This window comes from Coregonus clupeaformis, chromosome 30 (genome assembly GCF_020615455.1).
Source record: "Coregonus clupeaformis isolate EN_2021a chromosome 30, ASM2061545v1, whole genome shotgun sequence".
Taxonomy (NCBI): Eukaryota; Metazoa; Chordata; class Actinopteri; order Salmoniformes; family Salmonidae; genus Coregonus; species Coregonus clupeaformis.
In genome coordinates this window covers 39,235,585-39,262,037 of record NC_059221.1, presented here as the reverse complement: position 1 = coordinate 39,262,037, position 26,453 = coordinate 39,235,585, and the positions used below count along the sequence as shown (strand labels likewise).

Genomic DNA, 26,453 nt, shown 5'->3' with positions numbered 1-26,453 from the left:
CACGTCACTGTCCCATCCTGACTAAACTCTAAGAGCAAGCTCTGGTAGCTCGCCGTGATCGTATAGTGGTTAGTACTGTGCGTTGTGGCTGCAGCAACCCCGGTTCGAATCCAGGTCATGGCATAGTGGTTCACAATGTCATGGCGAAAGGGCTGTATTTTGAACGAGTTACAACTTACTGTGTAAGCAAAGAAACTCAACAAGTCTTCCATTTGACAAAGTCCCTCAACTCATTTTAGGTTAATGAGTTACTTTAACAAATGCTTTCAGAGGTTCTTCACCAATTTCAGTCGACACTCAAATTTGAGATTTACTGTCCGCGAACAACACCAAAGTAAGCAGAAATATTGTATGAATCTGAATTTCTACTCATAACATGCAAACCAACTTTCACATGTTCAGGGACCACTTTTGGTCACAAACCACAGTTTAAGAAACCCTTTTGCTAATCAATTGAAGGTGTCCGTACCGTTTCCAATATTAGGAAATTACATTTGTTTTGTGATGTGATTTTGTAAGACAGAGATATGGGTTAAATGAATGACTGTTTTGATTGAACATAGGTGTGTGTTTTCATACCCATAAAAGAATACATGTATTGGTGCTGTGGCTTAGTTGGTTAAAGCGCCTGTCTAGTAAACAGGAGATCCTGAGTTCGAATCTCAGCAGTGCCTTTTCAAGCTGTTCATTGTACCCATTGGTGGAGAAGATCAGAGGGGAGGTACCTTTGGTTTTCTCATCCAATTTGTTTTGAGAAGTAGGCGTGGCGAGAGGAGAGAGGCCGTCAGGAGTATGCAATTGAGATATCCAATTTTACGGAAAAAGGCCAGTTTTTGAAAGGGTTAAAACGTAACAACTTTGTAAAGCTGAACTGGCTAACAACTCAAGCGTTTAGCCGTCTTGTACACGTCACTGTCCCATCCTGACTAACCTCTAAGAGCAAGCTCTGGTAGCTCGCCGTGATCGTATAGTGGTTAGTACTCTGCGTTGTGGCCGCAGCAACCCCGGTTCGAATCCGGGTCATGGCATAGTGGTTCACAATGTCATGGCAAAAGGGCTGTATTTTGAACGAGTTACAACTTACTGTGTAAGCAAAGAAACTCAACAAGTCTTCCATTTGACAAAGTCCCTCAACTCATTTTAGGTTAATGAGTTACATTAACGAATGCTTTCAGAGGTTCTTCACCAATTTCAGTCGACACTCAAATTTGAGATTTACTGTCCGCGAACAACACCAAAGTAAGCAGAAATATTGTATGAATCTGAATTTCTACTCATAACATGCAAACCAACTTTCACATGTTCAGGGACCACTTTTGGTCACAAACCACAGTTTAAGAAACCCTTTTGCTAATCAATTGAAGGTGTCCGTACCGTTTCCAATATTAGGAAATTACATTTGTTTTGTGACGTGATTTTGTAAGACAGAGATATGGGTTAAATGAATGACTGTTTTGATTGAACATAGGTTTGGGTTTTCATACCCACAAAAGAATTACATGTATTGGTGCTGTGGCTTAGTTGGTTAAAGCGCCTGTCTAGTAAACAGGAGATCCTGAGTTCGAATCTCAGCAGTGCCTTTTCAAGCTGTTCATTGTACCCATTGGTGGAGAAGATCAGAGGGGGAGTACCTTTGGTTTTCTCATCCAATTTGTTTTGAGAAGTAGGCGTGGCGAGAGGAGAGAGGACGTCAGGAGTATGCAATTGAGATATCCAATTTCACGGAAAAAGGCCAGTTTTTGAAAGAGTTAAAACGTAACAACTTTGTAAAGCTGAACTAGCTAACAACTCAAGCGTTTAGCCGTCTTGTACACGTCACTGTCCCATCCTGACTAACCTCTAAGAGCAAGCTCTGGTAGCTCGCCGTGATCGTATAGTGGTTAGTACTCTGCGTTGTGGCCGCAGCAACCCTGGTTCGAATCCGGGTCACGGCATAGTGGTTCACAATGTCATGGCAAAAGGGCTGTATTTTGAACGAGTTACAACGTACTGTGTAAGCAAAGAAACTCAACAAGTCTTCCATTTGACAAAGTCCCTCAACTCATTTTAGGTTAATGAGTTACTTTAACAAATGCTTTCAGAGGTTCTTCACCAATTTCAGTCGACACTCAAATTTGAGATTTACTGTCCGCGAACAACACCAAAGTAAGCAGAAATATTGTATGAATCTGAATTTCTACTCATAACATGCAAACCAACTTTCACATGTTCAGGGACCACTTTTGGTCACAAACCACAGTTTAAGAAACCCTTTTGCTAATCAATTGAAGGTGTCCGTACCGTTTCCAATATTAGGAAATTACATTTGTTTTGTGATGTGATTTTGTAAGACAGAGATATGGGTTAAATGAATGACTGTTTTGATTGAACATAGGTGTGTGTTTTCATACCCATAAAAGAATACATGTATTGGTGCTGTGGCTTAGTTGGTTAAAGCGCCTGTCTAGTAAACAGGAGATCCTGAGTTCGAATCTCAGCAGTGCCTTTTCAAGCTGTTCATTGTACCCATTGGTGGAGAAGATCAGAGGGGAGGTACCTTTGGTTTTCTCATCCAATTTGTTTTGAGAAGTAGGCGTGGCGAGAGGAGAGAGGCCGTCAGGAGTATGCAATTGAGATATCCAATTTTACGGAAAAAGGCCAGTTTTTGAAAGGGTTAAAACGTAACAACTTTGTAAAGCTGAACTGGCTAACAACTCAAGCGTTTAGCCGTCTTGTACACGTCACTGTCCCATCCTGACTAACCTCTAAGAGCAAGCTCTGGTAGCTCGCCGTGAACGTATAGTGGTTAGTACTCTGCGTTGTGGCCGCAGCAACCCTTGTTCGAATTCTGGTCACGGCATAGTGATTCACACTGTCATGGCAAAAGGGCTGTATTTTGAACGAGTTACAACTAACTGTGTAAGCAAAGAAATTCAACAAGTCTTCCATTTGACAAAGTCCCTCAAATCATTTTAGGTTAATGAGTTACATTAACGAATGCTTTCAGAGTTTCTTCACCAATTTCAGTCGACACTCAAATTTGTGATTTACTGTCCGCGAACAACACCAAAGTAAGGAGAAAAATTGTATGAATCTGAATTTCTACTCATAACATGCAAACCAACTTTCACATGTTCAGGGACCACTTTTGGTCACAAACCACAGTTTAATAAACCCTTTTGCTAATCAATTGAAGGTGTCCGTATCGATTCCAATATTAGGAAATTACATTTGTTTTGTGATGTGATTTTGTAAGACAGAGATATGGGTTAAATGAATGACTGTTTTGATTGAACATAGGTTTGGGTTTTCATACCCACAAAAGAATTACATGTATTGGTGCTGTGGCTTAGTTGGTTAAAGCGCCTGTCTAGTAAACAGGAGATCCTGAGTTCGAATCTCAGCAGTGCCTTTTCAAGCTGTTCATTGTACCCATTGGTGGAGAAGATCTGAGGGGAGGTACCTTTGGTTTTCTCATCCAATTTGTTTTGAGAAGTAGGCGTGGTGAGAGGAGAGAGGACGTCAGGAGTATGCAATTGAGATATCCAATTTTACGGAAAAAGGCCAGTTTTTGAAAGAGTTAAAACGTAACAACTTTGTAAAGCTGAACTGGCTAACAACTCAAGCGTTTAGCCATCTTGTACACGTCACTGTCCCATCATGAGTTACCGCTAAGAGTAAGCTCTGCTAGCTCGCCGTGATCGTATAGTGGTTAGTACTCTGCGTTGTGGCCGCAGCAACCCTTGTTCGAATCCGGGTCACGGCATAGTGATTCACAATCTCATTTCAAAAAGGCTGTATTTTGAACGAGTTACAACTAACTGTGTAAGCAAAGAAACTCAACAAGTCTTCCATTTGACAAAGTCCCTCAACTCATTTTAGGTTAATGAGTTACATTAACGAATGCTTTCAGAGGTTCTTCACCAATTTCAGTCGACACTCAAATTTGAGATTTACTGTCCGCGAACAACACCAAAGTAAGGAGAAATATTGTATGAATCTGAATTTTTACTCATAACATGCAAACCAACTTTCACATGTTCAGGGACCACTTTTGGTCCCAAACCACAGTTTAAGAAACCCTTTTGCTAATCAATTGAAGGTGTCCGTACCGTTTCCAATATTAGGAAATTACATTTGTTTTGTGACGTGATTTTGTAAGACAGAGATATGGGTTAAATGAATGACTGTTTTGATTGAACATAGGTTTGTGTTTTCATACCCACAAAAGAATTACATGTATTGGTGCTGTGGCTTAGTTGGTTAAAGCGCCTGTCTAGTAAACAGGAGATCCTGAGTTCGAATCTCAGCAGTGCCTTTTCAAGCTGTTCATTGTACCCATTGGTGGAGAAGATCTGAGGGGAGGTACCTTTGGTTTTCTCATCCAATTTGTTTTGAGAAGTAGGCGTGGCGAGAGGAGAGAGGATGTCAGGAGTATGCAATTGAGATATCCAATTTCACGGAAAAAGGCCAGTTTTTGAAAGAGTTAAAACGTAACAACTTTGTAAAGCTGAACTGGCTAACAACTCAAGCGTTTAGCCATCTTGTACACGTCACTGTCCCATCATGAGTTACCGCGAAGAGTAAGCTCTGCTAGCTCGCCGTGATCGTATAGTGGTTAGTACTCTGCGTTGTGGCCGCAGCAACCCTTGTTCGAATCCGGGTCACGGCATAGTGATTCACAATCTCATTTCAAAAAGGCTGTATTTTGAACTAGTTACCATTAACTGTGCAAGAAAAGAAACTCAACAAGTCTTCCATTTGACAAAGTCCCTCAACTCATTTTAGGTTAATGAGTTACATTAACGAATGCTTTCAGAGGTTCTTCACCAATTTCAGTCGACATTCAAATTTGAGATTTACTGTCCGCGAACAACACCAAAGTAAGGAGAAATATTGTATGAATCTGAATTTTTACTCATAACATGCAAACCAACTTTCACATGTTCAGGGACAAGTTTTGGTCCCAAACCACAGTTTAAGAAACCCTTTTGCTAATCAATTGAAGGTGTCCGTACCGTTTCCAATATTAGGAAATTACATTTGTTTTGTGATGTGATTTTGTAAGACAGAGATATGGGTTAAATGAATGACTGTTTTGATTGAACATAGGTTTGGGTTTTCACACCCATAAAAGAATTACATGTATTGGTGTTGTGGCGTAGTTGGTTAAAGCGCCTGTCTAGTAAACAGGAGATCCTGAGTTCAAATCTCAGCAGTGCCTTTTCAAGCTGTTCATTGTACCCATTGGTGGAGAAGATCTGAGGGGAGGTATCTTTGGTTTTCTCATTCAATTTGTTTTGAGAAGTAGGCGTGGCGAGAGGAGAGAGGACGTCAGGAGTATGCAATTGAGATATCCAATTTTACGGAAAAAGGCCAGTTTTTGAAAGAGTTAAAACGTAACAACTTTGTAAAGCTGAACTGGCTAACAACTCAAGCGTTTAGCCGTCTTGTACACGTCACTGTCCCATCATGAGTTACCGCTAAGAGCAAGCTCTGGTAGCTTGCCGTGATTGTATAGTGGTTAGTACTCTGCGTTGTGGCCGCAGCAACCCTTGTTCGAATCCGGGTCACGGCATAGTGATTCACAATCTCATTTCAAAAAGGCTGTATTTTGAACTAGTTACCATTAACTGTGCAAGAAAAGAAACTCAACAAGTCTTCCATTTGACAAAGTCCCTCAACTCATTTTAGGTTAATGAGTTACATTAACGAATGCTTTCAGAGGTTCTTCACCAATTTCAGTCGACATTCAAATTTGAGATTTACTGTCCGCGAACAACACCAAAGTAAGGAGAAATATTGTATGAATCTGAATTTTTACTCATAACATGCAAACCAACTTTCACATGTTCAGGGACAAGTTTTGGTCCCAAACCACAGTTTAAGAAACCCTTTTGCTAATCAATTGAAGGTGTCCGTACCGTTTCCAATATTAGGAAATTACATTTGTTTTGTGATGTGATTTTGTAAGACAGAGATATGGGTTAAATGAATGACTGTTTTGATTGAACATAGGTTTGGGTTTTCACACCCATAAAAGAATTACATGTATTGGTGTTGTGGCGTAGTTGGTTAAAGCGCCTGTCTAGTAAACAGGAGATCCTGAGTTCAAATCTCAGCAGTGCCTTTTCAAGCTGTTCATTGTACCCATTGGTGGAGAAGATCTGAGGGGAGGTACCTTTGGTTTTCTCATCCAATTTGTTTTGAGAAGTAGGCGTGGCGAGAGGAGAGAGGACGTCAGGAGTATGCAATTGAGATATCCAATTTCACGGGAAAAAGGGCAGTTTTTGAATGAGTTCAAACGTAACAACTTTGTAAAGCTGAGCTGGCTAACAACTCAAGCGTTTAGCCGTCTTGTACACGTCACTGTCCCATCCTGACTAACCTCTAAGAGCAAGCTCTGGTAGCTCGCCTTGATCGTATAGTGGTTAGTACTCTGCGTTGTGGCATTAGCAACCCCGGTTCGAATCCAGGTCACGGCATAGTGGTTCACAATGTCATGGCAAAAGGTCTTTATTTTGAACGAGTTACAACTTACTGTGTAAGCAAAGAAACTCAACAAGTCTTCCATTTGACAAAGTTCCTTTAACTCATTTTAGGTTAATGAGTTACATTAACGAATGCTTTCAGAGGTTCTTCACCAATTTCAGTCGACACTCAAATTTGAGGTTTACTGTCCGCGAACAACACCAAAGTAAGGAGAAATTTTGTATGAATCTGAATTTTTACTCATAACATGAAAACCAACTTTCACATGTTCAGGGCCCACTTTTGGTCCCAAACCACAGTTTAAGAAACCCTTTTGCTAATCAATTGAAGGTGTCCGTACCGTTTCCAATATTAGGAAATTACATTTGTTTTGTGATGTGATTTTGTAAGACAGAGATATGGGTTAAATGAATGACTGTTTTGATTGAACATAGGTTTGGGTTTTCATACCCACAAAAGAATTACATGTATTGGTGCTGTGGCTTAGTTGGTTAAAGCGCCTGTCTAGTAAACAGGAGATCCTGAGTTCGAATATCAGCAGTGCCTTTTCAAGCTGTTCATTGTACCCATTGGTGGAGAAGATCTGAGGGGAGGTATCTTTGGTTTTCTCATCCAATTTGTTTTGAGAAGTAGGCGTAGCGAGAGGAGAGAGGACGTCAGGAGTATGCAATTGAGATATCCAATTTCACGGGAAAAAGGGCAGTTTTTGAATGAGTTCAAACGTAACAACTTTGTAAAGCTGAGCTGGCTAACAACTCAAGCGTTTAGCCGTCTTGTACACGTCACTGTCCCATCCTGACTAACCTCTAAGAGCAAGCTCTGGTAGCTCGCCGTGATCGTATAGTGGTTAGTACTCTGTGTTGTGGCCGCAACAACCCCGGTTCGAATCCAGGTCAAGGCATAGTGGTTCACAATGTCATGGCAAAAGGGCTTTAGTTTGAACGAGTTACAACTTACTGTGTAAGCAAAGAAACTCAACAAGTCTTCCATTTGACAAAGTTCCTCTAACTCATTTTAGGTTAATGAGTTACATTAACGAATGCTTTCAGAGGTTCTTCACCAATTTCAGTCGACACTCAAATTTGAGATTTACTGTCCGCGAACAACACCAAAGTAAGCAGAAATATTGTATGAATCTGAATTTCTACTCATAACATGCAAACCAACTTTCACATGTTCAGGGACCACTTTTGGTCACAAACCACAGTTTAAGAAACCCTTTTGCTAATCAATTGAAGGTGTCCGTACCGTTTCCAATATTAGGAAATTACATTTGTTTTGTGATGTGATTTTGTAAGACAGAGATATGGGTTAAATGAATGACTGTTTTGATTGAACATAGGTTTGTGTTTTCATACCCACAAAAGAATTACATGTATTGGTGCTGTGGCTTAGTTGGTTAAAGCGCCTGTCTAGTAAACAGGAGATCCTGAGTTCGAATCTCAGCAGTGCCTTTTCAAGCTGTTCATTGTACCCATTGGTGGAGAAGATCTGAGGGGAGGTACCTTTGGTTTTCTCATCCAATTTGTTTTGAGAAGTAGGCGTGGCGAGAGGAGAGAGGACGTCAGGAGTATGAAATTGGGATATTTAATTTTACGGAAAAAGGCCAGTTTTTGAAAGAGTTAAAACGTAACAACTTTGTAAAGCTGAACTGGCTAACAACTCAAGCGTTTAGCCGTCTTGTACACGTCACTGTCCCATCCTGACTAACCTCTAAGAGCAAGCTCTGGTAGCTCGCCGTGATCGTATAGTGGTTAGTACTCTGCGTTGTGGCAGCAGCAACCCCGGTTCGAATCCAGGTCACGGCATAGTGGTTCACAATGTCATGGCAAAAGGTCTTTATTTTGAACGAGTTACAACTTACTGTGTAAGCAAAGAAACTCAACAAGTCTTCCATTTGACAAAGTCCCTCAACTCATTTTAGGTTAATGAGTTACATTAACGAATGCTTTCAGAGGTTCTTCACCAATTTCAGTCGACACTCAAATTTGAGATTTACTGTCCGCGAACAACACCAAAGTAAGCAGAAATATTGTATGAATCTGAATTTCTACTCATAACATGCAAACCAACTTTCACATGTTCAGGGACCACTTTTGGTCACAAACCACAGTTTAAGAAACCCTTTTGCTAATCAATTGAAGGTGTCCGTACCGTTTCCAATATTAGGAAATTACATTTGTTTTGTGATGTGATTTTGTAAGACAGAGATATGGGTTAAATGAATGACTGTTTTGATTGAACATAGGTTTGTGTTTTCATACCCATAAAAGAATTACATGTATTGGTGCTGTGGCTTAGTTGGTTAAAGCGCCTGTCTTGTAAACAGGAGATCCTGAGTTCGAATCTCAGCAGTGCCTTTTCAAGCTGTTCATTGTACCCATTGGTGGAGAAGATCTGAGGGGAGGTACCTTTGGTTTTCTCATCCAATTTGTTTTGAGAAGTAGGCGTGGCGAGAGGAGAGAGGACGTCAGGAGTATGCAATTGAGATATCCAATTTTACGGAAAAAGGCCAGTTTTTGAAAGAGTTAAAACGTAACAACTTTGTAAAGCTGAACTGGCTAACAACTCAAGCGTTTAGCCATCTTGTACACGTCACTGTCCCATCCTGACTAACCTCTAAGAGCAAGCTCTGGTAGCTCGCCGTGATCGTATAGTGGTTAGTACTCTGCGTTGTGGCCGCAGCAACCCCGGTTCGAATCCGGGTCACGGCATAGTGATTCACAATGTCATGGCAAAAGGGCTTTATTTTGAACGAGTTACAACTTACTGTGTAAGCAAAGAAACTCAACAAGTCTTCCATTTGACAAAGTCCCTCAACTCATTTTAGGTTAATGAGTTACATTAACGAATGCTTTCAGAGGTTCTTCACCAATTTCAGTCGACACTCAAATTTGAGATTTACTGTCCGCGAACAACACCAAAGTAAGCAGAAATATTGTATGAATCTGAATTTCTACTCATAACATGCAAACCAACTTTCACATGTTCAGGGACCACTTTTGGTCACAAACCACAGTTTAAGAAACCCTTTTGCTAATCAATTGAAGGTGTCCGTACCGTTTCCAATATTAGGAAATTACATTTGTTTTGTGATGTGATTTTGTAAGACAGAGATATGGGTTAAATGAATGACTGTTTTGATTGAACATAGGTTTGTGTTTTCATACCCACAAAAGAATTACATGTATTGGTGCTGTGGCTTAGTTGGTTAAAGCGCCTGTCTAGTAAACAGGAGATCCTGAGTTCGAATCTCAGCAGTGCCTTTTCAAGCTGTTCATTGTACCCATTGGTGGAGAAGATCTGAGGGGAGGTACCTTTGGTTTTCTCATCCAATTTGTTTTGAGAAGTAGGCGTGGCGAGAGGAGAGAGGACGTCAGGAGTATGCAATTGAGATATCCAATTTTACGGAAAAAGGCCAGTTTTTGAAAGAGTTAAAACGTAACAACTTTGTAAAGCTGAACTAGCTAACAACTCAAGCGTTTAGCCATCTTGTACACGTCACTGTCCCATCCTGACTAACCTCTAAGAGCAAGCTCTGGTAGCTCGCCGTGATCGTATAGTGGTTAGTACTCTGCGTTGTGGCCGCAGCAACCCCGGTTCGAATCCGGGTCACGGCATAGTGATTCACAATGTCATGGCAAAAGGGCTTTATTTTGAACGAGTTACAACTTACTGTGTAAGCAAAGAAACTCAACAAGTCTTCCATTTGACAAAGTCCCTCAACTCATTTTAGGTTAATGAGTTACATTAACAAATGCTTTCAGAGGTTCTTCACCAATTTCAGTCGACACTCAAATTTGAGATTTACTGTCCGCGAACAACACCAAAGTAAGCAGAAATATTGTATGAATCTGAATTTCTACTCATAACATGCAAACCAACTTTCACATGTTCAGGGACCACTTTTGGTCACAAACCACAGTTTAAGAAACCCTTTTGCTAATCAATTGAAGGTGTCCGTACCGTTTCCAATATTAGGAAATTACATTTGTTTTGTGATGTGATTTTGTAAGACAGAGATATGGGTTAAATGAATGACTGTTTTGATTGAACATAGGTTTGTGTTTTCATACCCACAAAAGAATTACATGTATTGGTGCTGTGGCTTAGTTGGTTAAAGCGCCTGTCTAGTAAACAGGAGATCCTGAGTTCGAATCTCAGCAGTGCCTTTTCAAGCTGTTCATTGTACCCATTGGTGGAGAAGATCTGAGGGGAGGTACCTTTGGTTTTCTCATCCAATTTGTTTTGAGAAGTAGGCGTGGCGAGAGGAGAGAGGACGTCAGGAGTATGCAATTGAGATATCCAATTTTACGGAAAAAGGCCAGTTTTTGAAAGAGTTAAAACGTAACAACTTTGTAAAGCTGAACTGGCTAACAACTCAAGCGTTTAGCCATCTTGTACACGTCACTGTCCCATCCTGAGTAACCTCTAAGAGCAAGCTCTGGTAGCTCGCCGTGATCGTATAGTGGTTAGTACTCTGCGTTGTGGCCGCAGCAACCCCGGTTCGAATCCGGGTCACGGCATAGTGATTCACAATGTCATGGCAAAAGGGCTTTATTTTGAACGAGTTACAACTTACTGTGTAAGCAAAGAAACTCAACAAGTCTTCCATTTGACAAAGTCCCTCAACTCATTTTAGGTTAATGAGTTACATTAACAAATGCTTTCAGAGGTTCTTCACCAATTTCAGTCGACACTCAAATTTGAGATTTACTGTCCGCGAACAACACCAAAGTAAGCAGAAATATTGTATGAATCTGAATTTCTACTCATAACATGCAAACCAACTTTCACATGTTCAGGGCCCACTTTTGGTCACAAACCACAGTTTAAGAAACCCTTTTGCTAATCAATTGAAGGTGTCCGTACCGTTTCCAATATTAGGAAATTACATTTGTTTTGTGATGTGATTTTGTAAGACAGAGATATGGGTTAAATGAATGACTGTTTTGATTGAACATAGGTTTGTGTTTTCATACCCACAAAAGAATACATGTATTGGTGCTGTGGCTTAGTTGGTTAAAGCGCCTGTCTAGTAAACAGGAGATCCTGAGTTCGAATCTCAGCAGTGCCTTTTCAAGCTGTTCATTGTACCCATTGGTGGAGAAGATCTGAGGGGAGGTACCTTTGGTTTTCTCATCCAATTTGTTTTGAGAAGTAGGCGTGGCGAGAGGAGAGAGGACGTCAGGAGTATGCAATTGAGATATCCAATTTTACGGAAAAAGGCCAGTTTTTGAAAGAGTTAAAACGTAACAACTTTGTAAAGCTGAACTAGCTAACAACTCAAGCGTTTAGCCATCTTGTACACGTCACTGTCCCATCCTGACTAACCTCTAAGAGCAAGCTCTGGTAGCTCGCCGTGATCGTATAGTGGTTAGTACTCTGCGTTGTGGCCGCAGCAACCCCGGTTCGAATCCGGGTCACGGCATAGTGATTCACAATGTCATGGCAAAAGGGCTTTATTTTGAACGAGTTACAACTTACTGTGTAAGCAAAGAAACTCAACAAGTCTTCCATTTGACAAAGTCCCTCAACTCATTTCAGGTTAATGAGTTACATTAACAAATGCTTTCAGAGGTTCTTCACCAATTTCAGTCGACACTAAAATGTGAGATTTACTGTCCGCGAACAACACCAAAGTAAGCAGAAATATTGTATGAATCTGAATTTCTACTCATAACATGCAAACCAACTTTCACATGTTCAGGGACCACTTTTGGTCACAAACCACAGTTTAAGAAACCCTTTTGCTAATCAATTGAAGGTGTCCGTACCGTTTCCAATATTAGGAAATTACATTTGTTTTGTGATGTGATTTTGTAAGACAGAGATATGGGTTAAATGAATGACTGTTTTGATTGAACATAGGTGTGTGTTTTCATACCCACAAAAGATTTACATGTATTGGTGCTGTGGCTTAGTTGGTTAAAGCGCCTGTCTAGTAAACAGGAGATCCTGAGTTCGAATCTCAGCAGTGCCTTTTCAAGCTGTTCATTGTACCCATTGGTGGAGAAGATCTGAGGGGAGGTACCTTTGGTTTTCTCATCCAATTTGTTTTGAGAAGTAGGCGTGGCGAGAGGAGAGAGGACGTCAGGAGTATGCAATTGAGATATCCAATTTTACGGAAAAAGGCCAGTTTTTGAAAGAGTTAAAACGTAACAACTTTGTAAAGCTGAACTGGCTAACAACTCAAGCGTTTAGCCATCTTGTACACGTCACTGTCCCATCCTGACTAACCTCTAAGAGCAAGCTCTGGTAGCTCGCCGTGATCGTATAGTGGTTAGTACTCTGCGTTGTGGCCGCAGCAACCCCGGTTCGAATCCGGGTCACGGCATAGTGATTCACAATGTCATGGCAAAAGGGCTTTATTTTGAACGAGTTACAACTTACTGTGTAAGCAAAGAAACTCAACAAGTCTTCCATTTGACAAAGTCCCTCAACTCATTTTAGGTTAATGAGTTACATTAACGAATGCTTTCAGAGGTTCTTCACCAATTTCAGTCGACACTCAAATTTGAGATTTACTGTCCGCGAACAACACCAAAGTAAGCAGAAATATTGTATGAATCTGAATTTCTACTCATAACATGCAAACCAACTTTCACATGTTCAGGGCCCACTTTTGGTCCCAAACCACAGTTTAAGAAACCCTTTTGCTAATCAATTGAAGGTGTCCGTACCGTTTCCAATATTAGGAAATTACATTTGTTTTGTGATGTGATTTTGTAAGACAGAGATATGGGTTAAATGAATGACTGTTTTGATTGAACATAGGTTTGGGTTTTCATACCCACAAAAGAATTACATGTATTGGTGCTGTGGCTTAGTTGGTTAAAGCGCCTGTCTAGGAAACAGGAGATCCTGAGTTCGAATATCAGCAGTGCCTTTTCAAGCTGTTCATTGTACCTGTTGGTGGAGAAGATCTGAGGGGAGGTACCTTTGGTTTTCTCATCCAATTTGTTTTGAGAAGTAGGCGTGGCGAGAGGAGAGAGGACGTCAGGAGTATGCAATTGAGATATCCAATTTCACGGAAAAAGGGCAGTTTTTGAATGAGTTAAAACGTAACAACTTTGTAAAGCTGAACTAGCTAACAACTCAAGCGTTTAGCCATCTTGTACACGTCACTGTCCCATCCTGACTAACCTCTAAGAGCAAGCTCTGGTAGCTCGCCGTGATCGTATAGTGGTTAGTACTCTGCGTTGTGGCCGCAGCAACCCCGGTTCGAATCCGGGTCACGGCATAGTGATTCACAATGTCATGGCAAAAGGGCTGTATTTTGAACGAGTTACAACTTACTGTGTAAGCAAAGAAACTCAACAAGTCTTCCATTTGACAAAGTCCCTCAACTCATTTCAGGTTAATGAGTTACATTAACAAATGCTTTCAGAGGTTCTTCACCAATTTCAGTCGACACTCAAATTTGAGATTTACTGTCCGCGAACAACACCAAAGTAAGCAGAAATATTGTATGAATCTGAATTTTTACTCATAACATGCAAACCAACTTTCACATGTTCAGGGACCACTTTTGGTCACAAACCACAGTTTAAGAAACCCTTTTGCTAATCAATTGAAGGTGTCCGTATCGATTCCAATATTAGGAAATTACATTTGTTTTGTGATGTGATTTTGTAAGACAGAGATATGGGTTAAATGAATGACTGTTTTGATTGAACATAGGTTTGGGTTTTCATACCCACAAACGAATTACATGTATTGGTGCTGTGGCTTAGTTGGTTAAAGCGCCTGTCTAGTAAACAGGAGATCCTGAGTTCGAATCTCAGCAGTGCCTTTTCAAGCTGTTCATTGTACCCATTGGTGGAGAAGATCTGAGGGGAGGTACCTTTGGTTTTCTCATCCAATTTGTTTTGAGAAGTAGGCGTGACGAGAGGAGAGAGGACGTCAGGAGTATGCGATTGAGATATCCAATTTCACGGAAAAAGGGCAGTTTTTGAATGAGTTAAAACGTAACAACTTTGTAAAGCTGAACTAGCTAACAACTCAAGCGTTTAGCCATCTTGTACACGTCACTGTCCCATCCTGACTAACCTCTAAGAGCAAGCTCTGGTAGCTCGCCGTGATCGTATAGTGGTTAGTACTCTGCGTTGTGGCCGCAGCAACCCCGGTTCGAATCCGGGTCACGGCATAGTGATTCACAATGTCATGGCAAAAGGGCTTTATTTTGAACGAGTTACAACTTACTGTGTAAGCAAAGAAACTCAACAAGTCTTCCATTTGACAAAGTCCCTCAACTCATTTTAGGTTAATGAGTTACATTAACAAATGCTTTCAGAGGTTCTTCACCAATTTCAGTCGACACTCAAATTTGAGATTTACTGTCCGCGAACAACACCAAAGTAAGCAGAAATATTGTATGAATCTGAATTTCTACTCATAACATGCAAACCAACTTTCACATGTTCAGGGACCACTTTTGGTCACAAACCACAGTTTAAGAAACCCTTTTGCTAATCAATTGAAGGTGTCCGTACCGTTTCCAATATTAGGAAATTACATTTGTTTTGTGATGTGATTTTGTAAGACAGAGATATGGGTTAAATGAATGACTGTTTTGATTGAACATAGGTTTGTGTTTTCATACCCACAAAAGAATTACATGTATTGGTGCTGTGGCTTAGTTGGTTAAAGCGCCTGTCTTGTAAACAGGAGATCCTGAGTTCGAATCTCAGCAGTGCCTTTTCAAGCTGTTCATTGTACCCATTGGTGGAGAAGATCTGAGGGGAGGTACCTTTGGTTTTCTCATCCAATTTGTTTTGAGAAGTAGGCGTGGCGAGAGGAGAGAGGACGTCAGGAGTATGCAATTGAGATATCCAATTTCACGGAAAAAGGCCAGTTTTTGAAAGAGTTAAAACGTAACAACTTTGTAAAGCTGAACTAGCTAACAACTCAAGCGTTTAGCCATCTTGTACACGTCACTGTCCCATCATGAGTAACCTCTAAGAGCAAGCTCTGGTAGCTCGCCGTGATCGTATAGTGGTTAGTACTCTGCGTTGTGGCCGCAGCAACCCCGGTTCGAATCCGGGTCACGGCATAGTGATTCACAATGTCATGGCAAAAGGGCTGTATTTTGAACGAGTTACAACTTACTGTGTAAGCAAAGAAACTCAACAAGTCTTCCATTTGACAAAGTCCCTCAACTCATTTTAGGTTAATGAGTTACATTAACAAATGCTTTCAGAGGTTCTTCACCAATTTCAGTCGACACTCAAATTTGAGATTTACTGTCCGCGAACAACACCAAAGTAAGCAGAAATATTGTATGAATCTGAATTTCTACTCATAACATGCAAACCAACTTTCACATGTTCAGGGACCACTTTTGGTCACAAACCACAGTTTAAGAAACCCTTTTGCTAATCAATTGAAGGTGTCCGTACCGTTTCCAATATTAGGAAATTACATTTGTTTTGTGATGTGATTTTGTAAGACAGAGATATGGGTTAAATGAATGACTGTTTTGATTGAACATAGGTTTGTGTTTTCATACCCATAAAAGAATTACATGTATTGGTGCTGTGGCTTAGTTGGTTAAAGCGCCTGTCTAGTAAACAGGAGATCCTGAGTTCGAATCTCAGCAGTGCCTTTTCAAGCTGTTCATTGTACCCATTGGTGGAGAAGATCTGAGGGGAGGTACCTTTGGTTTTCTCATCCAATTTGTTTTGAGAAGTAGGCGTGGCGAGAGGAGAGAGGACGTCAGGAGTATGCAATTGAGATATCCAATTTTACGGAAAAAGGCCAGTTTTTGAAAGAGTTAAAACGTAACAACTTTGTAAAGCTGAACTAGCTAACAACTCAAGCGTTTAGCCATCTTGTACACGTCACTGTCCCATCCTGAGTAACCTCTAAGAGCAAGCTCTGGTAGCTCGCCGTGATCGTATAGTGGTTAGTACTCTGCGTTGTGGCCGCAGCAACCCCGGTTCGAATCCGGGTCACGGCATAGTGATTCACAATGTCATGGCAAACGGGCTTAATTTTGAACGAGTTACAACTAACTGTGTAATCAAAGAAACTCAACAAGTCTTCCATTTGACAAAGTCCCTCAACTCATTTTAGGTTAATGAGTAACTTAACGAAGTTACATTAACGAATGCTTTCAGAGGTTCTTCACCAATTTCAGTCGACATTCAAATTTGAGATTTACTGTCCGCGAACAACACCAAAGTAAGCAGAAATATTGTATGAATCTGAATTTCTACTCATAACATGCAAACCAACTTTCACATGTTCAGGGACCACTTTTGGTCACAAACCACAGTTTAAGAAACCCTTTTGCTAATCAATTGAAGGTGTCCGTACCGTTTCCAATATTAGGAAATTACATTTGTTTTGTGATGTGATTTTGTAAGACAGAGATATGGGTTAAATGAATGACTGTTTTGATTGAACATAGGTTTGTGTTTTCATACCCACAAAAGAATTACATGTATTGGTGCTGTGGCTTAGTTGGTTAAAGCGCCTGTCTAGTAAACAGGAGATCCTGAGTTCGAATCTCAGCAGTGCCTTTTCAAGCTGTTCATTGTACCCATTGGTGGAGAAGATCTGAGGGGAGGTACCTTTGGTTTTCTCATCCAATTTGTTTTGAGAAGTAGGCGTGGCGAGAGGAGAGAGGACGTCAGGAGTATGCAATTGAGATATCCAATTTCACGGAAAAAGGCCAGTTTTTGAAAGAGTTAAAACGTAACAACTTTGTAAAGCTGAACTGGCTAACAACTCAAGCGTTTAGCCATCTTGTACACGTCACTGTCCCATCCTGAGTAACCTCTAAGAGCAAGCTCTGGTAGCTCGCCGTGATCGTATAGTGGTTAGTACTCTGCGTTGTGGCCGCAGCAACCCCGGTTCGAATCCGGGTCACGGCATAGTGATTCACAATGTCATGGCAAAAGGGCTTTATTTTGAACGAGTTACAACTTACTGTGTAAGCAAAGAAACTCAACAAGTCTTCCATTTGACAAAGTCCCTCAACTCATTTTAGGTTAATGAGTTACATTAACAAATGCTTTCAGAGGTTCTTCACCAATTTCAGTCGACACTCAAATTTGAGATTTACTGTCCGCGAACAACACCAAAGTAAGCAGAAATATTGTATGAATCTGAATTTCTACTCATAACATGCAAACCAACTTTCACATGTTCAGGGCCCACTTTTGGTCACAAACCACAGTTTAAGAAACCCTTTTGCTAATCAATTGAAGGTGTCCGTACCGTTTCCAATATTAGGAAATTACATTTGTTTTGTGATGTGATTTTGTAAGACAGAGATATGGGTTAAATGAATGACTGTTTTGATTGAACATAGGTTTGTGTTTTCATACCCACAAAAGAATTACATGTATTGGTGCTGTGGCTTAGTTGGTTAAAGCGCCTGTCTAGTAAACAGGAGATCCTGAGTTCGAATCTCAGCAGTGCCTTTTCAAGCTGTTCATTGTACCCATTGGTGGAGAAGATCTGAGGGGAGGTACCTTTGGTTTTCTCATCCAATTTGTTTTGAGAAGTAGGCGTGGCGAGAGGAGAGAGGACGTCAGGAGTATGCAATTGAGATATCCAATTTCACGGAAAAAGGCCAGTTTTTGAAAGAGTTAAAACGTAACAACTTTGTAAAGCTGAACTGGCTAACAACTCAAGCGTTTAGCCATCTTGTACACGTCACTGTCCCATCCTGACTAACCTCTAAGAGCAAGCTCTGGTAGCTCGCCGTGATCGTATAGTGGTTAGTACTCTGCGTTGTGGCCGCAGCAACCCCGGTTCGAATCCGGGTCACGGCATAGTGATTCACAATGTCATGGCAAAAGGGCTTTATTTTGAACGAGTTACAACTTACTGTGTAAGCAAAGAAACTCAACAAGTCTTCCATTTGACAAAGTCCCTCAACTCATTTTAGGTTAATGAGTTACATTAACGAATGCTTTCAGAGGTTCTTCACCAATTTCAGTCGACACTCAAATTTGAGATTTACTGTCCGCGAACAACACCAAAGTAAGCAGAAATATTGTATGAATCTGAATTTCTACTCATAACATGCAAACCAACTTTCACATGTTCAGGGCCCACTTTTGGTCACAAACCACAGTTTAAGAAACCCTTTTGCTAATCAATTGAAGGTGTCCGTACCGTTTCCAATATTAGGAAATTACATTTGTTTTGTGATGTGATTTTGTAAGACAGAGATATGGGTTAAATGAATGACTGTTTTGATTGAACATAGGTTTGTGTTTTCATACCCACAAAAGAATTACATGTATTGGTGCTGTGGCTTAGTTGGTTAAAGCGCCTGTCTAGTAAACAGGAGATCCTGAGTTCGAATCTCAGCAGTGCCTTTTCAAGCTGTTCATTGTACCCATTGGTGGAGAAGATCTGAGGGGAGGTACCTTTGGTTTTCTCATCCAATTTGTTTTGAGAAGTAGGCGTGGCGAGAGGAGAGAGGACGTCAGGAGTATGCAATTGAGATATCCAATTTCACGGAAAAAGGCCAGTTTTTGAAAGAGTTAAAACGTAACAACTTTGTAAAGCTGAACTAGCTAACAACTCAAGCGTTTAGCCATCTTGTACACGTCACTGTCCCATCCTGACTAACCTCTAAGAGCAAGCTCTGGTAGCTCGCCGTGATCGTATAGTGGTTAGTACTCTGCGTTGTGGCCGCAGCAACCCCGGTTCGAATCCGGGTCACGGCATAGTGATTCACAATGTCATGGCAAAAGGGCTTTATTTTGAACGAGTTACAACTTACTGTGTAAGCAAAGAAACTCAACAAGTCTTCCATTTGACAAAGTCCCTCAACTCATTTTAGGTTAATGAGTTACATTAACGAATGCTTTCAGAGGTTCTTCACCAATTTCAGTCGACACTCAAATTTGAGATTTACTGTCCGCGAACAACACCAAAGTAAGCAGAAATATTGTATGAATCTGAATTTCTACTCATAACATGCAAACCAACTTTCACATGTTCAGGGACCACTTTTGGTCACAAACCACAGTTTAAGAAACCCTTTTGCTAATCAATTGAAGGTGTCCGTACCGTTTCCAATATTAGGAAATTACATTTGTTTTGTGATGTGATTTTGTAAGACAGAGATATGGGTTAAATGAATGACTGTTTTGATTGAACATAGGTTTGTGTTTTCATACCCACAAAAGAATTACATGTATTGGTGCTGTGGCTTAGTTGGTTAAAGCGCCTGTCTTGTAAACAGGAGATCCTGAGTTCGAATCTCAGCAGTGCCTTTTCAAGCTGTTCATTGTACCCATTGGTGGAGAAGATCTGAGGGGAGGTACCTTTGGTTTTCTCATCCAATTTGTTTTGAGAAGTAGGCGTGGCGAGAGGAGAGAGGACGTCAGGAGTATGCAATTGAGATATCCAATTTCACGGAAAAAGGCCAGTTTTTGAAAGAGTTAAAACGTAACAACTTTGTAAAGCTGAACTGGCTAACAACTCAAGCGTTTAGCCATCTTGTACACGTCACTGTCCCATCCTGAGTAACCTCTAAGAGCAAGCTCTGGTAGCTCGCCGTGATCGTATAGTGGTTAGTACTCTGCGTTGTGGCCGCAGCAACCCCGGTTCGAATCCGGGTCACGGCATAGTGATTCACAATGTCATGGCAAAAGGGCTTTATTTTGAACGAGTTACAACTTACTGTGTAAGCAAAGAAACTCAACAAGTCTTCCATTTGACAAAGTCCCTCAACTCATTTTAGGTTAATGAGTTACATTAACGAATGCTTTCAGAGGTTCTTCACCAATTTCAGTCGACACTCAAATTTGAGATTTACTGTCCGCGAACAACACCAAAGTAAGCAGAAATATTGTATGAATCTGAATTTCTACTCATAACATGCAAACCAACTTTCACATGTTCAGGGACCACTTTTGGTCCCAAACCACAGTTTAAGAAACCCTTTTGCTAATCAATTGAAGGTGTCCGTACCGTTTCCAATATTAGGAAATTACATTTGTTTTGTGATGTGATTTTGTAAGACAGAGATATGGGTTAAATGAATGACTGTTTTGATTGAACATAGGTTTGTGTTTTCATACCCACAAAAGAATTACATGTATTGGTGCTGTGGCTTAGTTGGTTAAAGCGCCTGTCTTGTAAACAGGAGATCCTGAGTTCGAATCTCAGCAGTGCCTTTTCAAGCTGTTCATTGTACCCATTGGTGGAGAAGATCTGAGGGGAGGTACCTTTGGTTTTCTCATCCAATTTGTTTTGAGAAGTAGGCGTGGCGAGAGGAGAGAGGACGTCAGGAGTATGCAATTGAGATATCCAATTTCACGGAAAAAGGCCAGTTTTTGAAAGAGTTAAAACGTAACAACTTTGTAAAGCTGAACTAGCTAACAACTCAAGCGTTTAGCCGTCTTGTACACGTCACTGTCCCATCATGACTAACCTCTAAGAGCAAGCTCTGGTAGCTCGCCGTGATCGTATAGTGGTTAGTACTCTGCGTTGTGGCCGCAGCAACCCCGGTTCGAATCCGGGTCACGGCATAGTGATTCACAATGTCATGGCAAAAGGGCTTTATTTTGAACGAGTTACAACTTACTGTGTAAGCAAAGAAACTCAACAAGTCTTCCATTTGACAAAGTCCCTCAACTCATTTTAGGTTAATGAGTTACATTAACGAATGCTTTCAGAGGTTCTTCACCAATTTCAGTCGACACTCAAATTTGAGATTTACTGTCCGCGAACAACACCAAAGTAAGCAGAAATATTGTATGAATCTGAATTTCTACTCATAACATGCAAACCAACTTTCACATGTTCAGGGACCACTTTTGGTCCCAAACCACAGTTTAAGAAACCCTTTTGCTAATCAATTGAAGGTGTCCGTACCGTTTCCAATATTAGGAAATTACATTTGTTTTGTGATGTGATTTTGTAAGACAGAGATATGGGTTAAATGAATGACTGTTTTGATTGAACATAGGTTTGTGTTTTCATACCCACAAAAGAATTACATGTATTGGTGCTGTGGCTTAGTTGGTTAAAGCGCCTGTCTTGTAAACAGGAGATCCTGAGTTCGAATCTCAGCAGTGCCTTTTCAAGCTGTTCATTGTACCCATTGGTGGAGAAGATCTGAGGGGAGGTACCTTTGGTTTTCTCATCCAATTTGTTTTGAGAAGTAGGCGTGGCGAGAGGAGAGAGGACGTCAGGAGTATGCAATTGAGATATCCAATTTTACGGAAAAAGGCCAGTTTTTGAAAGAGTTAAAACGTAACAACTTTGTAAAGCTGAACTAGCTAACAACTCAAGCGTTTAGCCGTCTTGTACACGTCACTGTCCCATCCTGACTAACCTCTAAGAGCAAGCTCTGGTAGCTCGCCGTGATCGTATAGTGGTTAGTACTCTGCGTTGTGGCCGCAGCAACCCCGGTTCGAATCCGGGTCACGGCATAGTGATTCACAATGTCATGGCAAAAGGGCTTTATTTTGAACGAGTTACAACTTACTGTGTAAGCAAAGAAACTCAACAAGTCTTCCATTTGACAAAGTCCCTCAACTCATTTTAGGTTAATGAGTTACATTAACAAATGCTTTCAGAGGTTCTTCACCAATTTCAGTCGACACTCAAATTTGAGATTTACTGTCCGCGAACAACACCAAAGTAAGCAGAAATATTGTATGAATCTGAATTTCTACTCATAACATGCAAACCAACTTTCACATGTTCAGGGACCACTTTTGGTCACAAACCACAGTTTAAGAAACCCTTTTGCTAATCAATTGAAGGTGTCCGTACCGTTTCCAATATTAGGAAATTACATTTGTTTTGTGATGTGATTTTGTAAGACAGAGATATGGGTTAAATGAATGACTGTTTTGATTGAACATAGGTTTGTGTTTTCATACCCACAAAAGAATTACATGTATTGGTGCTGTGGCTTAGTTGGTTAAAGCGCCTGTCTAGTAAACAGGAGATCCTGAGTTCGAATCTCAGCAGTGCCTTTTCAAGCTGTTCATTGTACCCATTGGTGGAGAAGATCTGAGGGGAGGTACCTTTGGTTTTCTCATCCAATTTGTTTTGAGAAGTAGGCGTGGCGAGAGGAGAGAGGACGTCAGGAGTATGCAATTGAGATATCCAATTTCACGGAAAAAGGCCAGTTTTTGAAAGAGTTAAAACGTAACAACTTTGTAAAGCTGAACTAGCTAACAACTCAAGCGTTTAGCCGTCTTGTACACGTCACTGTCCCATCCTGACTAACCTCTAAGAGCAAGCTCTGGTAGCTCGCCGTGATCGTATAGTGGTTAGTACTCTGAGTTGTGGCCGCAGCAACCCCGGTTCGAATCCGGGTCATGGCATAGTGGTTCACAATGTCATGGCAAAAGGGCTGTATTTTGAACGAGTTACAACTTACTGTGTAAGCAAAGAAACTCAACAAGTCTTCCATTTGACAAAGTCCCTCAACTCATTTTAGGTTAATGAGTTACATTAACGAATGCTTTCAGAGGTTCTTCACCAATTTCAGTCGACACTCAAATTTGAGATTTACTGTCCGCGAACAACACCAAAGTAAGGAGAAATATTGTATGAATCTGAATTTTTACTCATAACATGCAAACCAACTTTCACATGTTCAGGGCCCACTTTTGGTCCCAAACCACAGTTTAAGAAACCCTTTTGCTAATCAATTGAAGGTGTCCGTACCGTTTCCAATATTAGGAAATTACATTTGTTTTGTGATGTGATTTTGTAAGACAGAGATATGGGTTAAATGAATGACTGTTTTGATTGAACATAGGTTTGGGTTTTCATACCCACAAAAGAATTACATGTATTGGTGCTGTGGCTTAGTTGGTTAAAGCGCCTGTCTAGTAAACAGGAGATCCTGAGTTCGAATCTCAGCAGTGCCTTTTCAAGCTGTTCATTGTACCCATTGGTGGATAAGATCAGAGGGGAGGTACCTTTGGTTTTCTCATCCAATTTGTTTTGAGAAGTAGGCGTGGCGAGAGGAGAGAGGACGTCAGGAGTATGCAATTGAGATATCCCATTTTACGGAAAAAGGCCAGTTTTTTAAAGAGTTAAAACGTAACAACTTTGTTAAGCTGAATTGGCTAACAACTCAAGTGTTTAGCCGTCTTGTACACGTCACTGTCCCATCATGAGTAACCTCTAAGAGCAAGCTCTGGTAGCTCGCCGTGATCGTATAGTGGTTAGTACTCTGCGTTGTGGCCGCAGCAACCCAGGTTCGAATCCGGGTCACGGCATAGTGATTCACAATGTCATGGCAAAAGGGCTGTATTTTGAACGAGTTACAACTAACTGTGTAAGCAAAGAAACTCAACAAGTCTTCCATTTGACAAAGTCCCTCAACTCATTTTAGGTTAATGAGTTACATTAACAAATGCTTTCAGAGGTTCTTCACCAATTTCAGTCGACACTCAAATTTGAGATTTACTGTCCGCGAACAACACCAAAGTAAGCAGAAATATTGTATGAATCTGAATTTCTACTCATAACATGCAAACCAACTTTCACATGTTCAGGGACCACTTTTGGTCACAAACCACAGTTTAAGAAACCCTTTTGCTAATCAATTGAAGGTGTCCGTACCGTTTCCAATATTAGGAAATTACATTTGTTTTGTGATGTGATTTTGTAAGACAGAGATATGGGTTAAATGAATGACTGTTTTGATTGAACATAGGTTTGTGTTTTCATACCCACAAAAGAATTACATGTATTGGTGCTGTGGCTTAGTTGGTTAAAGCGCCTGTCTTGTAAACAGGAGATCCTGAGTTCGAATCTCAGCAGTGCCTTTTCAAGCTGTTCATTGTACCCATTGGTGGAGAAGATCTGAGGGGAGGTACCTTTGGTTTTCTCATCCAATTTGTTTTGAGAAGTAGGCGTGGCGAGAGGAGAGAGGACGTCAGGAGTATGCAATTGAGATATCCAATTTCACGGAAAAAGGACAGTTTTTTAAAGAGTTAAAACGTAACAACTTTGTTAAGCTGAACTGGCTAACAACTCAAGCGTTTAGCCGTCTTGTACACGTCACTGTCCCATCATGAGTCAACTCTAAGAGCAAGCTCTGGTAGCTCGCCGTGATCGTATAGTGGTTAGTACTCTGCGTTGTGGCCGCAGCAACCCCGGTTCGAATCCGGGTCACGGCATAGTGGTTCACAATGTCATGGCAAAAGGGCTGTATTTTGAACGAGTTACAACTTACTGTGTAAGCAAAGAAACTCAACAAGTCTTCCATTTGACAAAGTCCCTCAACTCATTTTAGGTTAATGAGTTACATTAACGAATGCTTTCAGAGGTTCTTCACCAATTTCAGTCGACACTCAAATTTGAGATTTACTGTCCGCGAACAACACCAAAGTAAGGAGAAATATTGTATGAATCTGAATTTTTACTCATAACATGCAAACCAACTTTCACATGTTCAGGGCCCACTTTTGGTCCCAAACCACAGTTTAAGAAACCCTTTTGCTAATCAATTGAAGGTGTCCGTACCGTTTCCAATATTAGGAAATTACATTTGTTTTGTGATGTGATTTTGTAAGACAGAGATATGGGTTAAATGAATGACTGTTTTGATTGAACATAGGTTTGGGTTTTCATACCCACAAAAGAATTACATGTATTGGTGCTGTGGCTTAGTTGGTTAAAGCGCCTGTCTAGTAAACAGGAGATCCTGAGTTCGAATCTCAGCAGTGCCTTTTCAAGCTGTTCATTGTACCCATTGGTGGAGAAGATCTGAGGGGAGGTACCTTTGGTTTTCTCATCCAATTTGTTTTGAGAAGTAGGCGTGGCGAGAGGAGAGAGGACGTCAGGAGTATGCAATTGAGATATCCAATTTCACGGAAAAAGGGCAGTTTTTGAATGAGTTAAAACGTAACAACTTTGTAAAGCTGAACTAGCTAACAACTCAAGCGTTTAGCCGTCTTATACACGTCACTGTCCCATCATGAGTTACCTCTAAGAGCAAGCTCTGGTAGCTTGCCGTGATTGTATAGTGGTTAGTACTCTGCGTTGTGGCCGCAGCAACCCTTGTTCGAATCCGGGTCACGGCATAGTGATTCACAATGTCATTGCAAAAGGGCTGTATTTTGAACGAGTTACAACTAACTGTGTAAGCAAAGAAACTCAACAAGTCTTCCATTTGACAAAGTCCCTCAACTCATTTTAGGTTAATGAGTTACATTAACGAATGCTTTCAGAGGTTCTTCACCAATTTCAGTCGACACTCAAATTTGAGATTTACTGTCCGCGAACAACACCAAAGAAAGGAGAAAAATTGTATGAATCTGAATTTCTACTCATAACATGCAAACCAACTTTCACATGTTCAGGGCCCACTTTTGGTCCCAAACCACAGTTTAAGAAACCCTTTTGCTAATCAATTGAAGGTGTCCGTACCGTTTCCAATATTAGGAAATTACATTTGTTTTGTGATGTGATTTTGTAAGACAGAGATATGGGTTAAATGAATGACTGTTTTGATTGAACATAGGTTTGGGTTTTCATACCCACAAAAGAATTACATGTATTGGTGCTGTGGCTTAGTTGGTTAAAGCGCCTGTCTTGTAAACAGGAGATCCTGAGTTCGAATCTCAGCAGTGCCTTTTCAAGCTGTTCATTGTACCCATTGGTGGAGAAGATCTGAGGGGAGGTACCTTTGGTTTTCTCATCCAATTTATTTTGAGAAGTAGGCGTGGCGAGAGGAGAGAGGACGTCAGGAGTATGCAATTGAGATATCCAATTTCACGGAAAAAAGGCCAGTTTTTGAAAGAGTTAAAACGTAACAACTTTGTAAAGCTGAACTAGCTAACAACTCAAGCGTTTAGCCCATCTTGTACACGTCACTGTCCCATCATGACTAACCTCTAAGAGCAAGCTCTGGTAGCTCGCCGTGATCGTATAGTGGTTAGTACTCTGCGTTGTGGCCGCAGCAACCCCGGTTCGAATCCGGGTCACGGCATAGTGATTCACAATGTCATGGCAAAAGGTCTTTATTTTGA

At 40.8% G+C, this 26,453-nt stretch overlaps 48 non-coding genes across 48 annotated transcripts; all 48 read left to right on the top strand.

Moving 5' to 3' along the window:
* Positions 1 to 600: 600 nt before the first annotated feature.
* trnat-agu lies at positions 601 to 674 on the top strand. Its single transcript has one exon. It is a non-coding gene; the product is annotated as a tRNA-Thr (tRNA).
* A 282-nt stretch (positions 675 to 956) lies between these two features.
* On the top strand, positions 957 to 1,028 carry trnah-gug. The gene has a single exon. It is a non-coding gene; the product is annotated as a tRNA-His (tRNA).
* A 478-nt stretch (positions 1,029 to 1,506) lies between these two features.
* trnat-agu lies at positions 1,507 to 1,580 on the top strand. The gene has a single exon. It is a non-coding gene; the product is annotated as a tRNA-Thr (tRNA).
* A 282-nt stretch (positions 1,581 to 1,862) lies between these two features.
* trnah-gug lies at positions 1,863 to 1,934 on the top strand. The gene has a single exon. It is a non-coding gene; the product is annotated as a tRNA-His (tRNA).
* A 477-nt stretch (positions 1,935 to 2,411) lies between these two features.
* On the top strand, positions 2,412 to 2,485 carry trnat-agu. Its single transcript has one exon. It is a non-coding gene; the product is annotated as a tRNA-Thr (tRNA).
* An 832-nt stretch (positions 2,486 to 3,317) lies between these two features.
* On the top strand, positions 3,318 to 3,391 carry trnat-agu. Its single transcript has one exon. It is a non-coding gene; the product is annotated as a tRNA-Thr (tRNA).
* An 832-nt stretch (positions 3,392 to 4,223) lies between these two features.
* trnat-agu lies at positions 4,224 to 4,297 on the top strand. The gene has a single exon. It is a non-coding gene; the product is annotated as a tRNA-Thr (tRNA).
* An 832-nt stretch (positions 4,298 to 5,129) lies between these two features.
* On the top strand, positions 5,130 to 5,203 carry trnat-agu. The gene has a single exon. It is a non-coding gene; the product is annotated as a tRNA-Thr (tRNA).
* An 832-nt stretch (positions 5,204 to 6,035) lies between these two features.
* trnat-agu lies at positions 6,036 to 6,109 on the top strand. Its single transcript has one exon. It is a non-coding gene; the product is annotated as a tRNA-Thr (tRNA).
* An 834-nt stretch (positions 6,110 to 6,943) lies between these two features.
* On the top strand, positions 6,944 to 7,017 carry trnat-agu. The gene has a single exon. It is a non-coding gene; the product is annotated as a tRNA-Thr (tRNA).
* An 834-nt stretch (positions 7,018 to 7,851) lies between these two features.
* Positions 7,852 to 7,925, top strand: trnat-agu. Its single transcript has one exon. It is a non-coding gene; the product is annotated as a tRNA-Thr (tRNA).
* An 832-nt stretch (positions 7,926 to 8,757) lies between these two features.
* Positions 8,758 to 8,831, top strand: trnat-agu. Its single transcript has one exon. It is a non-coding gene; the product is annotated as a tRNA-Thr (tRNA).
* Positions 8,832 to 9,113: 282 nt separating this feature from the next.
* On the top strand, positions 9,114 to 9,185 carry trnah-gug. The gene has a single exon. It is a non-coding gene; the product is annotated as a tRNA-His (tRNA).
* A 478-nt stretch (positions 9,186 to 9,663) lies between these two features.
* trnat-agu lies at positions 9,664 to 9,737 on the top strand. Its single transcript has one exon. It is a non-coding gene; the product is annotated as a tRNA-Thr (tRNA).
* Positions 9,738 to 10,019: 282 nt separating this feature from the next.
* trnah-gug lies at positions 10,020 to 10,091 on the top strand. Its single transcript has one exon. It is a non-coding gene; the product is annotated as a tRNA-His (tRNA).
* Positions 10,092 to 10,569: 478 nt separating this feature from the next.
* Positions 10,570 to 10,643, top strand: trnat-agu. Its single transcript has one exon. It is a non-coding gene; the product is annotated as a tRNA-Thr (tRNA).
* Positions 10,644 to 10,925: 282 nt separating this feature from the next.
* trnah-gug lies at positions 10,926 to 10,997 on the top strand. The gene has a single exon. It is a non-coding gene; the product is annotated as a tRNA-His (tRNA).
* Positions 10,998 to 11,474: 477 nt separating this feature from the next.
* Positions 11,475 to 11,548, top strand: trnat-agu. Its single transcript has one exon. It is a non-coding gene; the product is annotated as a tRNA-Thr (tRNA).
* A 282-nt stretch (positions 11,549 to 11,830) lies between these two features.
* Positions 11,831 to 11,902, top strand: trnah-gug. The gene has a single exon. It is a non-coding gene; the product is annotated as a tRNA-His (tRNA).
* Positions 11,903 to 12,380: 478 nt separating this feature from the next.
* On the top strand, positions 12,381 to 12,454 carry trnat-agu. The gene has a single exon. It is a non-coding gene; the product is annotated as a tRNA-Thr (tRNA).
* Positions 12,455 to 12,736: 282 nt separating this feature from the next.
* trnah-gug lies at positions 12,737 to 12,808 on the top strand. The gene has a single exon. It is a non-coding gene; the product is annotated as a tRNA-His (tRNA).
* A 478-nt stretch (positions 12,809 to 13,286) lies between these two features.
* trnap-agg lies at positions 13,287 to 13,360 on the top strand. Its single transcript has one exon. It is a non-coding gene; the product is annotated as a tRNA-Pro (tRNA).
* Positions 13,361 to 13,642: 282 nt separating this feature from the next.
* On the top strand, positions 13,643 to 13,714 carry trnah-gug. Its single transcript has one exon. It is a non-coding gene; the product is annotated as a tRNA-His (tRNA).
* Positions 13,715 to 14,192: 478 nt separating this feature from the next.
* Positions 14,193 to 14,266, top strand: trnat-agu. Its single transcript has one exon. It is a non-coding gene; the product is annotated as a tRNA-Thr (tRNA).
* A 282-nt stretch (positions 14,267 to 14,548) lies between these two features.
* trnah-gug lies at positions 14,549 to 14,620 on the top strand. Its single transcript has one exon. It is a non-coding gene; the product is annotated as a tRNA-His (tRNA).
* Positions 14,621 to 15,098: 478 nt separating this feature from the next.
* Positions 15,099 to 15,172, top strand: trnat-ugu. Its single transcript has one exon. It is a non-coding gene; the product is annotated as a tRNA-Thr (tRNA).
* A 282-nt stretch (positions 15,173 to 15,454) lies between these two features.
* trnah-gug lies at positions 15,455 to 15,526 on the top strand. The gene has a single exon. It is a non-coding gene; the product is annotated as a tRNA-His (tRNA).
* A 478-nt stretch (positions 15,527 to 16,004) lies between these two features.
* On the top strand, positions 16,005 to 16,078 carry trnat-agu. The gene has a single exon. It is a non-coding gene; the product is annotated as a tRNA-Thr (tRNA).
* Positions 16,079 to 16,360: 282 nt separating this feature from the next.
* Positions 16,361 to 16,432, top strand: trnah-gug. The gene has a single exon. It is a non-coding gene; the product is annotated as a tRNA-His (tRNA).
* Positions 16,433 to 16,923: 491 nt separating this feature from the next.
* On the top strand, positions 16,924 to 16,997 carry trnat-agu. The gene has a single exon. It is a non-coding gene; the product is annotated as a tRNA-Thr (tRNA).
* Positions 16,998 to 17,279: 282 nt separating this feature from the next.
* On the top strand, positions 17,280 to 17,351 carry trnah-gug. The gene has a single exon. It is a non-coding gene; the product is annotated as a tRNA-His (tRNA).
* Positions 17,352 to 17,829: 478 nt separating this feature from the next.
* Positions 17,830 to 17,903, top strand: trnat-agu. The gene has a single exon. It is a non-coding gene; the product is annotated as a tRNA-Thr (tRNA).
* Positions 17,904 to 18,185: 282 nt separating this feature from the next.
* trnah-gug lies at positions 18,186 to 18,257 on the top strand. Its single transcript has one exon. It is a non-coding gene; the product is annotated as a tRNA-His (tRNA).
* A 478-nt stretch (positions 18,258 to 18,735) lies between these two features.
* trnat-ugu lies at positions 18,736 to 18,809 on the top strand. Its single transcript has one exon. It is a non-coding gene; the product is annotated as a tRNA-Thr (tRNA).
* Positions 18,810 to 19,091: 282 nt separating this feature from the next.
* trnah-gug lies at positions 19,092 to 19,163 on the top strand. The gene has a single exon. It is a non-coding gene; the product is annotated as a tRNA-His (tRNA).
* Positions 19,164 to 19,641: 478 nt separating this feature from the next.
* Positions 19,642 to 19,715, top strand: trnat-ugu. The gene has a single exon. It is a non-coding gene; the product is annotated as a tRNA-Thr (tRNA).
* Positions 19,716 to 19,997: 282 nt separating this feature from the next.
* On the top strand, positions 19,998 to 20,069 carry trnah-gug. Its single transcript has one exon. It is a non-coding gene; the product is annotated as a tRNA-His (tRNA).
* A 478-nt stretch (positions 20,070 to 20,547) lies between these two features.
* Positions 20,548 to 20,621, top strand: trnat-ugu. Its single transcript has one exon. It is a non-coding gene; the product is annotated as a tRNA-Thr (tRNA).
* A 282-nt stretch (positions 20,622 to 20,903) lies between these two features.
* On the top strand, positions 20,904 to 20,975 carry trnah-gug. Its single transcript has one exon. It is a non-coding gene; the product is annotated as a tRNA-His (tRNA).
* Positions 20,976 to 21,453: 478 nt separating this feature from the next.
* On the top strand, positions 21,454 to 21,527 carry trnat-ugu. Its single transcript has one exon. It is a non-coding gene; the product is annotated as a tRNA-Thr (tRNA).
* Positions 21,528 to 21,809: 282 nt separating this feature from the next.
* Positions 21,810 to 21,881, top strand: trnah-gug. The gene has a single exon. It is a non-coding gene; the product is annotated as a tRNA-His (tRNA).
* A 478-nt stretch (positions 21,882 to 22,359) lies between these two features.
* Positions 22,360 to 22,433, top strand: trnat-agu. The gene has a single exon. It is a non-coding gene; the product is annotated as a tRNA-Thr (tRNA).
* An 832-nt stretch (positions 22,434 to 23,265) lies between these two features.
* Positions 23,266 to 23,339, top strand: trnat-ugu. Its single transcript has one exon. It is a non-coding gene; the product is annotated as a tRNA-Thr (tRNA).
* An 832-nt stretch (positions 23,340 to 24,171) lies between these two features.
* Positions 24,172 to 24,245, top strand: trnat-ugu. Its single transcript has one exon. It is a non-coding gene; the product is annotated as a tRNA-Thr (tRNA).
* Positions 24,246 to 24,527: 282 nt separating this feature from the next.
* On the top strand, positions 24,528 to 24,599 carry trnah-gug. Its single transcript has one exon. It is a non-coding gene; the product is annotated as a tRNA-His (tRNA).
* Positions 24,600 to 25,077: 478 nt separating this feature from the next.
* trnat-agu lies at positions 25,078 to 25,151 on the top strand. Its single transcript has one exon. It is a non-coding gene; the product is annotated as a tRNA-Thr (tRNA).
* Positions 25,152 to 25,983: 832 nt separating this feature from the next.
* trnat-ugu lies at positions 25,984 to 26,057 on the top strand. The gene has a single exon. It is a non-coding gene; the product is annotated as a tRNA-Thr (tRNA).
* A 284-nt stretch (positions 26,058 to 26,341) lies between these two features.
* Positions 26,342 to 26,413, top strand: trnah-gug. The gene has a single exon. It is a non-coding gene; the product is annotated as a tRNA-His (tRNA).
* Positions 26,414 to 26,453: the final 40 nt, after the last annotated feature.